Below are 13,040 nucleotides of genomic sequence, written 5' to 3' on the forward strand. Positions count from 1 at the left end.
TAGCCCCTAAGGCCTCCCCCTTCTTCCCCATCTGCATGTACTCAGCGTGATGTCAAATGGTATGGAATAGCCCTTTGGTCAGTTAGCTGGGAAAGCTTTCCCAGCTGTGTCCTCTCCCAGCCTACTTGCTGGTGGGGCACTGAGAAAACCAGAAGAGGCTCTGACTGTGGAAGCAGTGCTCAGCACATCTCTACATTGTTAACGCTGTGTTGAACATCATAAATCCAAAACTTATCCTTTCCTAGCTTCTATGGAGAAAATGAGCACTATCCTAGCCAAAACCAGCTCCGTGCGGCTCCGGCAACGGCGGCCGAGGTGGCCTGGGGGCAGGGGGAGCGTTGGGGACCCTGAGCCACGAATCGCTCCTGGGACTTGTTACATGCACGCTGCCTGCGCAAACACTTGCCCTCTCCTTTGCCCTCGGGGCTGCGTTTGCGCTCCCTTTGCGTGGGGCAGGGGGCTGTGATGGAGCCCTGGGGAGAAGGTGGTGCACTGTGGGGGTGGGGGAGGGGCCCCCCGTTGCTGCTGTGCCTCAGCTGCGGGCGGGGGCTGGATGGAGGAGCCCCAGGTGCGGGCAGTGGGGCTGCCGGTGCCGGCTCCTACCTGGAAAAGGGGTGGTGCCCTGCTCCGGGGGGCCAGTGTGAGCCGAGGGCGGGACGGGGCGGAGCTGTGGCTGAGCGTCAGCGGGCTGCGACTGTAGCGAGGGAGGAGGTGAGCGGGGGCTGGGTGGTGGACGGCTGCGTCCCGGGTAAAGCCCCGAGGAGGGCTGCGGCGGGGCAGCGCCGGGTCGGAGCGGGCTGTGGGGAGAGCGAGGCTGTGCTGAGGGCTCGGTGGGGCTTCCGGGTGCATCGGCGGGAAGAACGGTGCCCCGAAGGGTCAGAGAGCGGGGAGGGCGGGCTCGCGGCGTGCCGGGAGCTGTAGTCCCTGTGGCGCGCGGCTGCCGGCCCTGTCACGTGGTTCGCCGGGGCGCGGCGGGAGGCGCGGTGTTCCGGCGCTCGGGTGCCGGGCGGCCGTGCCGCGTGCGGTACGCGAGGTGTATTTTTGGGGTTGGATTCGTGTTGATTTCTGGGGGCTTCCAGGTGCGGCCGCTCCCCGAGAAGCGGTGAGTTACCCGGGAGCTGACAGAAGGGAGGAGGAGGATGCTCTTTTCCCCTGCCCAGGGCGCAGAAGATGGCCGCCTCCCCGGCTCACCGGAGCTCCCCCTCAGCCTCCCCTGGCCCGCCTTGCCCGCGCGCCTGCCCTCCCCTCCCGCCCCGCGCGCCTGCTCCCCCCGCCCGCCTGCCCCCCCCCGCGCCTGCTCCCCCCGCCCGCCTGCCCCCCCCGCCCCGCGCGCTTGCCTCGCCCCGCGCACCTGCTCCCCCCGCCCGCCTGCCCCGTGCGCCTGCTTCGACCCGCGCGCCTGCCCCCTCCCCCCCACCCCGCGCGCCTGCCCCCTCCCCCCCACCCCGCGCGCCTGCCCCCTCCCCCCCACCCCGCGCGCCTGCCCCCAGCTCCGGCACCTCCCCTGAAGCGTGCTGCGTAGCCCTAGGCCGCCCCCAGGCCCTGTCGTGAAGGCAGCGAGCCGGCCCTCAAGCGCACGGGATTCCCCCTCGGCGCAGGGGCCCTTAGCAGTAGCGCGGGGAAGGAGCGGTGTGTCCAGAAGCCCCTGCGGAAGGAGAGGCTTTGGTCAAGGTCGATCGACGGTAATGACGGTCGCTGTTTCTTCTTTCCCTCTCCCAGAGACCTTGCTGCGGACGTGGTTGTCTGTCCTTCCCCCGGGGATGCCGTTGACTGTGGCCGTCTCAGGCTTGCGTGGCTTCTCTCTGCCCGGCCTCGCCGTCCTTGCAGCGCGGGGCCGAAAAGGGATAGACAAAGCCCTTCCCAGCTGTGGACAGGAGCTGCCTCGGCTGAAGCTGGCGATGCCAACGAAAGGTAAAGAAGAAGAAATTGAAGGCGCTCTGGCTGCCACCTGCCTTCCTGCCGCAGGCAAGAGAGCCTGTCCCTGCAGGTGAGGAAGGAAGGATCCCCCTTCATAGTCCGCAGCGGGCCAGGCCACCAACGTGCACCGCAGGGTCTGTACGCGTAACCCGGAGTTCGGTACGGGCGTGTAGCGCACGAGCGAGCTAGGCCACGTGCCTAGGAAGCCTCATCTTGTAAGAGCTGTAAGACACCCATGTATTCTCTTTAGGTGGAGGATGGCCTAGAGTCTGGAGCTGCAGAAGAGGCAGGGAGGAGGGAAGGGGAAAGAAGCATCTGAACGGCTAAATTGTGCCAGCAGCACTGAGAGCGAGAGTTGCGGTGAGTCCTGGGCCACTGGGGCCCTGTTGCCTCTCTTGTGCGTCCTGGGCCCTCCCTGTCTCTCCCCTGGCCCCCTCTCTTTCCTTACCTGCTGCAAAATTATTTTTTTTTTTGCGTTCCCCCCGCACCTTCTTTCTACATCTCGCTCTGAGTGGCTCCCTGCCTCCCTGTCTTTTCAGTCCTCCCTCTCTCTGTCCTGTAGCCTGTGGCTACTTTTTCTTTCTCTGCCTCTCTCTGCCTGGCTCTGGCTCCGTTTTTTTGTATTCCTCCTGCTCTGTCCTGTAGCCTGTCGGTACTTTGTCTTTCTCTGGCTCTCTTGGTCTGACTCCCTGTGTTACCAAAAATCGTGGTAAAATTGGAAACAACTCTGTAACACCAATTTAGTATTAAAGAGCAGGCATTCTTTATTCACGGCGCCGGATGCACGGGGGATCGCTCCTCCTAACGTGCGTACCTCACACACCTTTCCCCTACAATTTATAGCTCAAAATTTTACGTAGTCAGACGTATTCATTATTGTCCTGTCTACTGATTGGTACAAACTTGCTCGTTCCTTATGTAAATTACTGCGCAGGCTCGGTTGTCCTCTTCTGAGTAGGTGGCGTTACTTGGGTCGGTGGTGGTCCGTGAGTCGGTGGTCGCGATCTTCCCCCTGCCGGAATTACCTTTTATCTTCTTGGCAGTCCTGGCTAGTTCTCTCAGTCTGCTACACGAAACCGCGTTTTGTCATCCTTTTCTGACAGAAGCACATTGCCTGTTGTTCTGTTCACATTAATGATTACCTAGGGACTAAAATGCAGATCAACAGATACACTGATTCGTACACTCCATGTTCCCATAATGTAACAACGTCTCTGGTTGATTGATTTCATCGCTTTGGTTACACCTGTTCCTGTTGTTCTGTTTCTTCTTTTTTGGCTTTCTGTGATTCTGTTTTTCTCTGCCTCTCGCTTTTCCCAGCTCCCCGTCCCTCACTTTTAATGCCTGTTATCCTTCACCAACTCACTCTTCCTTGGTTCCCATCCCCGTTTCTGAATTCCTCCTGCTTTGCCACGTAGCCCGTGACATTTTCTTAATCTCTCTGTCTGCCTCAACGCTCCCCCCGTGCTTTTTAATTCATATTCTCTGCTCTGTAGCCTGCTACTGTTCTTGCCTTTCTGAGTTCTTCTCTGTCCAACTCCCTTTCCCTATTCTTGAATTCCTGCTCTTCCTGCAACCACCGCTGTTCCCTGTGATCTCCATCTCTCTGTCCAGCTCCCTGTCCCTAGGTTTTAAATCCTGCCTCTGCCCACTGTAGCCTGTCTAGATTTTTCTCTCGGCCCCTCCCTGTCCGGCTCCCTCTCTCTGTGTTCTAATTCCACGTTCTCTGTCACGTAGACCCGTGCTGTTTGTTTGTCCTCATCTCTCTCTGTCCAGCTCCTTGCTGCTATGTTTTATTGCCCAATTTCCTCCCTCTCTGTCTTGGTAGCCCGTTGCTGTAGGTTTTTTCACTTGTTTCTTCGTTTGTCTCTGTCTGCCTCCCAGTGCCGGATCTTTAATTCCTCCTTCCCCGTAGGCCGCTGTTCCTTTTTTCCATACTACATTGTGTTCTCTTTGGCCTCCTTTTCTTATTCATCGGTTCCCTCCTCGCTGCCCCGTGGCCCGTCCCCATTTTATTGTTGCCTCTCTCTCCCTCTCTCTGGCTTCTTGCCCCTGTTTTTAAACTTCCTGCCTCTCTTCCCTGTTGGCCGTGTGATCTTTAGCCTTTCTCCATCTCTTTCCGCCCAGCTCTCTGTGTCTATCGTTAATTCTTCCCTCTCTGCCCTGTAGCCTGTAGCGTTTGTCCTTTCTGGCTTCCCCATGTCCCTATTTTAGAATTGTTTCGCTCTTCTTTCTGTACGCATTGCGATTCCTTTTGCTCTCCATCTCCCTTTTGGTGTATTTTCTTCTTCCTCTGGCTCCCTGTCCCTAATGGTTAATTCTCTCCCTGCTCATGCTCTGTACCACGTAGCCCCATGGTTTGTTTTGAGGTCTTCCCTACCCCGGCCCCTTCCCTCTGTCGTTGGCTCTCTCGGCTCCCTGTCCCCGTGGCTTCATTCTTCCCTCTCTGCCCTGTTCTTGTCGCTTTTCTTGTCTTTCTCCATCTCGCTCGGTTCAGCTTTCTGCCCCTATTCTTCTTTCCTCACTCGCTGTTGTGCTGCCTGCCCCAGGTTCTTTGTGCGTTTCCAGCCTGCTCCTCATCGTTCTTTCTTGGTCTCTGTCCTGCTCTTACCTCTTTCTGCTGCCTCTCTTCCCCTCTCTGCTGCTTTTATCTCCACCTCTGACAGGCTCCCTCTCTGTGTTCTAATTCCAAGTTCTCTTTCACATAGACCCGTGCTGTTTGTTTGTCCTCAACTATCTCTGTCCCGCTCCTTGCTGCTATGTTTTATTGCCCAATTTCCTCCCTCTCTGTCTTGGTAGCCCATTGCTGTAGGTTTTTTCACTTGTTTCTTCGTTTGTCTCTGTCTGCCTCCCAGTGCCTGATCTTTAATTCCTCCTTCCCCGTAGGCCGCTGTTCCTTTTTTCCATACTACATTGTGTTCTCTTTGGCCTCCTTTTCTTATTCATCGGCTCCCTCCTCGCTGCCCCGTGGCCCGTCCCCATTTTATTGTTGCCTCTCTCTCCCTCTCTCTGGCTTCTTGCCCCTGTTTTTAAACGTCTTCCCTCTCTTCCCTGTTGGCCGTGTGATCTTTAGCCTTTCTCCATCTCTTTCCGCCCAGCTCTCTGTGTCTATCGTTAATTCTTCCCTCTCTGCCCTGTAGCCTGTAGCGTTTGTCCTTTCTGGCTTCCCCATGTCCCTATTTTAGAATTGTTTCGCTCTTCTTTCTGTACGCATTGCGATTCCTTTTGCTCTCCATCTCCCTTTTGGTGTATTTTCTTCTTCCTCTGGCTCCCTGTCCCTAATGGTTAATTCTCTCCCTGCTCATGCTCTGTACCACGTAGCCCCATGGTTTGTTTTGAGGTCTTCCCTACCCCGGCCCCTTCCCTCCGTCGTTGGCTCTCTCGGCTCCCTGTCCCCGTGGCTTCATTCTTCCCTCTCTGCCCTGTTCTTGTCGCTTTTCTTGTCTTTCTCCATCTCGCTCGGTTCAGCTTTCTGCCCCTATTCTTCTTTCCTCACTCGCTGTTGTGCTGCCTGCCCCAGGTTCTTTGTGCGTTTCCAGCCTGCTCCTCATCGTTCTTTCTTGGTCTCTGTCCTGCTCTTACCTCTTTCTGCTGCCTCTCTTCCCCTCTCTGCTGCTTTTATCTCCACCTCTGACAGGCTCCCTCTCTGTGTTCTAATTCCAAGTTCTCTTTCACATAGACCCGTGCTGTTTGTTTGTCCTCATCTCTCTCTGTCCAGCTCCTTGCTGCTATGTTTTATTGCTCAATTTCCTCCCTCTCTGTCTTGGTAGCCCATTGCTGTTGGTTTTTTCACTTGTTTCTTCGTTTGTCTCTGTCTGCCTCCCAGTGTCTGATCTTTAATTCCTCCTTCCCCGTAGGCCGCTGTTCCTTTTTTCCATACTACATTGTGTTCTCTTTGGCCTCCTTTTCTTATTCATCGGTTCCCTCCTCGCTGCCCCGTGGCCCGTCCCCATTTTATTGTTGCCTCTCTCTCCCTCTCTCTGGCTTCTTGCCCCTGTTTTTAAACTTCCTGCCTCTCTTCCCTGTTGGCCGTGTGATCTTTAGCCTTTCTCCATCTCTTTCCGCCCAGCTCTCCGTGTCTATCGTTAATTCTTCCCTCTCTGCCCTGTAGCCTGTAGCTTTTGTCCTTTCTGGCTTCCCCGTGTCCCTATTTTAGAATTGTTTCGCTCTTCTTTCTGTACACATTGCGATTCCTTTTGCTCTCCATCTCCCTTTTGGTGTATTTTCTTTTTCCTCTGGCTCCCTGTCCCTGATTGCTAATTTTCTCCCTGCTCATGCTCTGTACCACGTAGCCCCATGGTTTGTTTTGTGGTGTTCCCTCCCCGGCCCCTTCCCTCTGTCGTTGGCTGTCTCGGATCCCTGTCCCCGTGGCTTCATTCTCTCAACTCTGCCCTGTTCTTGTTGCTTTTCTTGTCTTCCTCCATCTCGCTCGCTCAGCTTTCTGCCCCTATTCTTCTTTCCTCCCTCGCTGTTGTGCTGCCTGCCCCCTGGTTCTTTGTGCGTTTCCAGCCTGCTCCTCATCGTTCTTTCTTGGTCTCTGTCCTGCTCTTACCTCTTTCTGCTGCCTCTCTTCCCCTCTCTGCTGCTTTTATCTCCACCTCTGACAGGCTCCCTCTCTGTGTACTAATTCCATGTTCTCTTTCACATAGACCCGTGCTGTTTGTTTGTCCTCAACTCTCTCTGTCCAGCTCCTTGCTGCTATGTTTTATTGCCCAGTTTCCTCCCTCTCTGTCTTGGTAGCCCATTGCTGTTGGTTTTTTCACTTGTTTCTTCGTTTGTCTCTGTCTGCCTCCCAGTGCCTGATCTTTAATTCCTCCTTCCCCGTAGGCCACTGTTCCTTTTTTCCATACTACATTGTGTTCTCTTTGGCCTCCTTTTCTTATTCATCGGTTCCCTCCTCGCTGCCCCGTGGCCCGTCCCCATTTTATTGTTGCCTGTCTCTCCCTCTCTCTGGCTTCTTGCCCCTGTTTTTAAACTTCCTGCCTCTCTTCCCTGTTGGCCGTGTGATCTTTAGCCTTTCTCCATCTCTTTCTGCCCAGCTCTCTGTGTCTATCGTTAATTCTTCCCTCTCTGCCCTGTAGCCTGTAGCTTTTGTCCTTTCTGGCTTCCCCATGTCCCTATTTTAGAACTGTTTTGCTCTTCTTTCTGTACGCATTGCGATTCCTTTTGCTCTCCATCTCCCTTTTGGTGTATTTTCTTTTTCCTCTGGCTCCCTGTCCCTAATGGTTAATTCTCTCCCTGCTCATGCTCTGTACCACGTAGCCCCATGGTTTGTTTTGTGGTGTTCCCTACCCCGGCCCCTTCCCTCCGTCGTTGGCTCTCTCGGCTCCCTGTCCCCGTGGCTTCATTCTTCCCTCTCTGCCCTGTTCTTGTCGCTTTTCTTGTCTTTCTCCATCTCGCTCGGTTCAGCTTTCTGCCCCTATTCTTCTTTCCTCACTCGCTGTCGTGCTGCCTGCCCCAGGTTCTTTGTGCGTTTCCAGCCTGCTCCTCATCCTTCTTTGTTGGTCTCTGTCCTGCTCTTCCCTCTTTCTGCTGCCTCTCTTCCCCTCTCTCTGCTGCTTTTATCTTCACATCCGTCAGGCTCCCTGTCCTTCTCTGGCCATCCTGTTCCCTGCCTCGTGCCTTCTCACTACAGGCACACACGCTCCCCCCGCCCCCGTCCAGCCGCATGCTGCTTTTCTCTTCTCTCCTCCTACTGTCCTGTGCCCTGCTCCTCACCTTTGGTGGCCTCCCCCTCTGCCCAGCAGCCCGTCGCTCCAGGAGCCAGGCGACCGACGGTCCGCTCCCTGCCAAACCAGGACAAGCGCGTGCCGTGGTTTAGCCCCAGCTGGCAACTCTGCACCAGGGAGTTGCTTGCTCACTCCACCCGCTATGCTTTTCCCGGTCTCTGTCTACCTCCTTGCCTGTCCCTGCCTCTGTCTGCTTTTCGGGCTGCACAGTTTTCCAAAGCTTTTTTGGTCTTCTGCCAATACTGCCCTGCACCCCGTCGCCTTCTGTGTGGCCTTCCTATGCCTCTCCTTTTCTGGCTCCACACCCGCTATTATTTCTTTCTTCCCTATTACTTGTAAAAATTGCATTTCCAGGTCTGCCTCTACCCAGCGACCTATCTCCATTGAAGTGACTCCCTCTGCTCTGCCCCGGCTTGCTCTTCCTACGTCCTTTCTCTGTGGCCATCTATCCGTCTCCCTCTCTTGATATTTAACTTCTACCCATGTGGCCAGAACCCCGTTGATTTTTACATTTGCGCTGTCTGTCTACGTTCACTTCCGCATCCACGTTTGTTTCTTCCTGCCTGTCCTCAACTAAATCACTTTTTCAGTTTTGTTTGTCTTCACTGATTTAGTTTGCGGACCCTATTTCTTACTTTTTCCTGTCTGTCCCTTACCCCATTGCTTTTAAAATTCTCTTTCTAGGTTTAGTTTTACAAAGCTGCCAATCCCTAATTTTAAGGGTTATTTGTTGTTCGTGCACCCCATTGCTTTTAAAATATTTTATCAAGGCCACTGTTTATTTTTTTAATAGACTTAAGGTTGGAAAAGACCTGTGATATCATTGAGTCCAGTCATCAACCCCACACTACCATGGCTCCTAAAGCACGTCCTCAAGTGCCACGTATATGCATCTTTTGAACGCCTCCAGGGAGGGCAACTGCACCACCTCTCTGGGCAGCCTGTTCCAATACCTGATGACTCTTCAGGTAAAGAAATTTTTCCTAATACCCTATCTGATCATTCCCTGATGGAGCTCGACACCATTTCCTCTTGTCCAATCGCTAGCTCATTGGGAAAAGGAACCTACACCCAGTTCACTACAACCTCCTTTGAGTCTTCTCTTCTGCAGACTTAAACCACCCCAGTTCCCTCAGCCGCTCTTCATAAGGCTTGTTTTCCAGACCCTTCCCCAAGCTTTGTTGCCCTTCTCTGGACATACTCCAACTACTCAATGTCCTTTTTGTCCTGAAGGGCCCAAAAGGGAACACGATACTCAAGGTACGGCCTCACCAGTGCCAAGTCAGGGGTACGATCACTTCCCTACTCCTGCTGGCCACACTATTTTTGATACAAGGCAGGACCCCAGCGGCCTCCTTCCCAACCCAGGCAGACTGCTGCCTCACGTTCAGCCGGCTGTCAGCCGGCACCCCCGGGTCCTTCTCTGCCACACAGTTTTCCAGCCGCTATTCCCCAAGCCTATTGCATCGGGTCGTTGTGACCCGAGCACGGGAGCCGGCACTCAGCCTTGTTAATTCTCATAGAGCTGACGTCAGGCCGTGGGTCCAGCCTGTCCAGATCCCTCTGCAGAGCCTTCCTACCCTCAGACAGATGAACACTCCCGGCCAACTTGGTATCATCTGCAAACTTACTGAAGGCACACTGTCCCCTCATTCAGATCATTGATATAGACATGGAACAAGACTAGTCCTAAAGTTGACCCCTGGGGAACAGCGCTCATGACCAGCCACAAATTTGATTTAACTTCTTTCACCACTACTCTTGGGGCTCAGCCATCCAGCTAGTTTTGTACTCAAAGAGTACACCTGTCCAAGCTAGGAACCACCAGCTTCTCCAGGAAAATGCTGTGGGAGACAGTGTCAAAGGCTTTACTGAAGTACAGGTAGATAACATCCACGGCCCTTCCCATATCCACTAGGTAGGTCACCCGGTCATAGAAGGAGACTGGGTTGGTCAGGCAGAACCTGCCTTTCAAGAACCTGCGGCGTCTGGGCCTGATCCCCTGGTCATCCTGTACATGCCTGGTGAATGCACTGAAGGTGACCCATTACTACCCCGGTGATAAACAGCCAGTCTACTAGAGACTGAGGCCAAGAAGGCCTCAAGTACCTCAGTCTGTTCCTCAGTGGCAGCATTCCCCACCCCGGCCCCAATAGAGGATGGAGATTCTCTTTGGCTCTCTTTCTGCTGTTAGCATATATGTACAAGCATGTTTTGTCATCTCTAACAACAGTGGCCAGTTGAGTTCTAGCTGGGCTTTTGCCTTCCTGGTTTGCTCTCCGATTGGCATAACAAGCTCTGTGTTCTGTTCTTGACTTGCCTACCCAGTCTTCAAAAGCAGTAAACTCTCCGTACCCCTCACCCCCCACCGAGCCACCGCAAAAGCTCTCTGTTCAGCCAGGCCTGTCATCTTCCTGGCCGTTTGTCTTACTACACACGGGGACAACCTGGTTCCGTACCTTCCAGATTTCCTTCTTGAACGTCCAGCTTTCCAGGACCCCTTAGCCCTTCAGGACTTCCTCCCAAGGAACCCTTTTAACCAGCGTCCCGAAGAGTCCAAAGCCTGCCCTCCGCAAGTCCACGGTATAGATTTTGCCAGCCCCCCTTCCTTATTTTGCCAGGCATCAGGAATTCCATCAGGGTGCAGTCGCTAGACACAAAATGGCTTCCAACCCCCACATCTCCCACCGGTCCTTCTGTTTCTAAAGAGCAGGTCAGTCGAGGCACCTCCCCAGTAGGCTCATTTACCAGCTGCCTCAGGAAGTTACCTTCCACGTGCTCCATGAACCTCCTAGACAGTTTCCTCTGCTGTGTTTTCTTTACAGCAGACATCTGGTAAGTTCAAGTGCCCTGTGAGAATAAGGGGTAGCAATTGGGAGAGTTCTGCCAGCTGCCTGTAGAATTCTTCAGCTACTTCTTCATTACAGTCAGGTGGTCTACAGCAGACCCCCAGCTGGATACCTGCCTCATTGGCCTTTCCCCTCATCCTTACCCATAAGCCATCAACCTCATCCTCCCAATCATTGATCTCTCTACAGCCAAAACACTACGTAACATACGGAGCCACCCCACCACATCTCCTTCCTTGCCTAACCTTTCGTAAGAGATTAGAGCCGTCCGTCACAGCACTCGAATCGTACGAGGCATCCCACCGCATCTGGTGAGAAACCGTACTAGGAGCAGCTAAAGTCACTTGGTTTATTAAGCCTAGAGACAGGGAGACCTCATCTCAGTCTGCAGCTTCCTCACAAGGGGTGGAGGAGGTGCCAATCGTTTTTCTCCGGTGACCAACAATAGGACCTGAGGGAATGGCAGGAGGATGCGCCAGGGGAGGTTTACGGTGGGTATTAGGAAAAGGTTTTTCACTCAGAGGGCCACGGAACACGGAACAGGCTCCCCAGGGAAGCAGGCACAGCGCCAAGCCTGACAATAATCAAGCAGCACTAGGGCAACACCATCGGAGGCGTGGGGTGAATTTGGGGTTGTCCTGTGCAGGGAAAGGAGTCGGACTCTAATCCTCGTGGGTCCCTTCTGACCCAGAACGTTCTATGATTCTGCGATGTCTGCGACGGCAAGAAAATCAAAGCTATCCCGCTGCACGACAGCTTCTATCTCCTGCCTTACGGCATCCGTGCTGCGTGCATCGGGGTAGACACGCTCAAGCCGGGATGTCGATTTTGCCCTCGAGCTCGGCACGCCACCCCTAGGCTCTTCTTTAGCAAGCCTGGCTATATCCCTTTCCCTTCGAGTCTCCCTTAAAGCCGCCTCCCCGAGCCCTGCAAATTCCCAAGGAAGAATGCTTTTCCCCCTTTGAGATAGCAGAACTCCTTATTCAATCCCTTTTAATTTTTTTCCATTGGTACCGTAACCACCCTTGCTTTTATCGTGTTCTTTTTGTGTACTATTATCACCTTTGCTGTGGTCACTTGTTCATTTTCAGCATTTTCCTTAGCACCATCACTTTTTAAATTTTATGTCTGTGTTTTAATTCTGTTACTATTTTTTAGTTATTATTGTCTCTTAACCCCTTGGCTTTTAAAGTTTTCTACTTTTGTCTCTTTCGCTGGTGTTACTTCTCAATTATTTTTCTTTTTCATAGCGCTCTCGCTTTTTACATTTCCTTTTCGTGTCTTTTTTGGGGTCGCTGTCCCTATTTCATAAGATTGTCTTTATTTCCTAATACTCACTGCTTGCTAAGCATTCTTTCTACAGCAACCTCCGTTCCCTTTGCCGTCTTTGCAAAATTATTTCTCGTCTCTCTCTAGCGCCCTCGCTTTTTCCATTTTCTTTCTACCTCTCTTCTAGGTTACCGTCTCTGTTTTAATTTTTTTTCTTTTATTTCCCTATAAGCCCTTCCTTTTTAAATGTTATTTGTAAGTTAACTCTCATTCCTTTGGAAGTTTTAAAAAATTATTTCTTCTATTTCACTAATGACCTTGCTTTTTCCACTTTCTACATTTCCATTTTACTTGACCTTTGCTATTTTTAAATTTTTTTCCTCATTTCTTGAATTGTATTTGCCTCTAAAATTTTGTATAATTTTATCTGGTGTCTTTATGTTTTAGAGTTATTTCTTGTCTTTAGTAGCAGTACCTTTGCTTTTATAATATTTTTCTATTTTTCATCCCTATTATTAATAGTTTGCTCTCGGTTTCCCTAATCCCCGTCATTTTTCAGATTTCTTCCTTTAGCCAGTGTCCTGTGCTTATTTTGCTCTGTTTTCTTTCAAGTATATGTCTTCCCTTAACACCATCACTTTACCAGTTTTCTTCATCCATCTCTGTTTGCTGTCCCTATGTGTTAAATTTTATCTTTATTTCCATAATCCCCCTTGCTTTTTAAACCTTTTCTATGCCAGTTTTAACTCCCTTTGCTGTCTTATTCTAAAATTACTTCTTCTCTTCCCTTAGCGTCACAGATTTTTAAATTTGCTTTCTCTTTTAGATTGCGGTCCCTGTTTATTTTTGCCCTTCCTGTTCCTAATGTGTTGCTTCCTAAGTGTTCTGTCTACTGTTATTCCCTTTGCTGTTTCTCAGAATTATTTCTTATCTTTCATTAGTACCGCTGCATTTTAACTTTCTTTTCGCTCCCGTTTCAGTTTGCTGTCTCTGTCTTTTCATTTTTCTCTTTGTTTTGCTAACGTCCCTCAGTGTTTAATTTTTTTTTTTTCTACATCTCCAATTCAGTTGGCCTTTGGTATTTATGTTTTTCCCTATTTCTTTACTATCAGTTTTTAACCTTTCTGCCTCATGTTATCCATTGGCCGTATTAGCACTTGAATCATTTCTTGTCTTTTGTTAGCGTCACAGCTTTTTAAATTTCTTCTTTTACCTCATCGTCCTTTTACCTCACCGTCTTAGACGTTCCCCAGCAGCACATTTTTGTGGCAAGCGC

General features: G+C 51.8%; 1 long non-coding RNA gene across 1 annotated transcript; it reads left to right on the plus strand.

Annotated features, from left to right (window-relative positions):
• Positions 1-1,014: 1,014 nt before the first annotated feature.
• On the plus strand, positions 1,015-7,757 carry LOC142051063 (uncharacterized). Its single transcript, XR_012658285.1, has 4 exons — positions 1,015-1,102; positions 1,720-1,911; positions 2,168-2,277; positions 7,665-7,757. It is a non-coding gene; the product is annotated as an uncharacterized LOC142051063 (long non-coding RNA).
• Positions 7,758-13,040: the final 5,283 nt, after the last annotated feature.

This window comes from Phalacrocorax aristotelis, unplaced genomic scaffold (assembly GCF_949628215.1).
Source record: "Phalacrocorax aristotelis unplaced genomic scaffold, bGulAri2.1 scaffold_170, whole genome shotgun sequence".
In the NCBI taxonomy this organism is placed as follows: domain Eukaryota; kingdom Metazoa; phylum Chordata; class Aves; order Suliformes; family Phalacrocoracidae; genus Phalacrocorax; species Phalacrocorax aristotelis.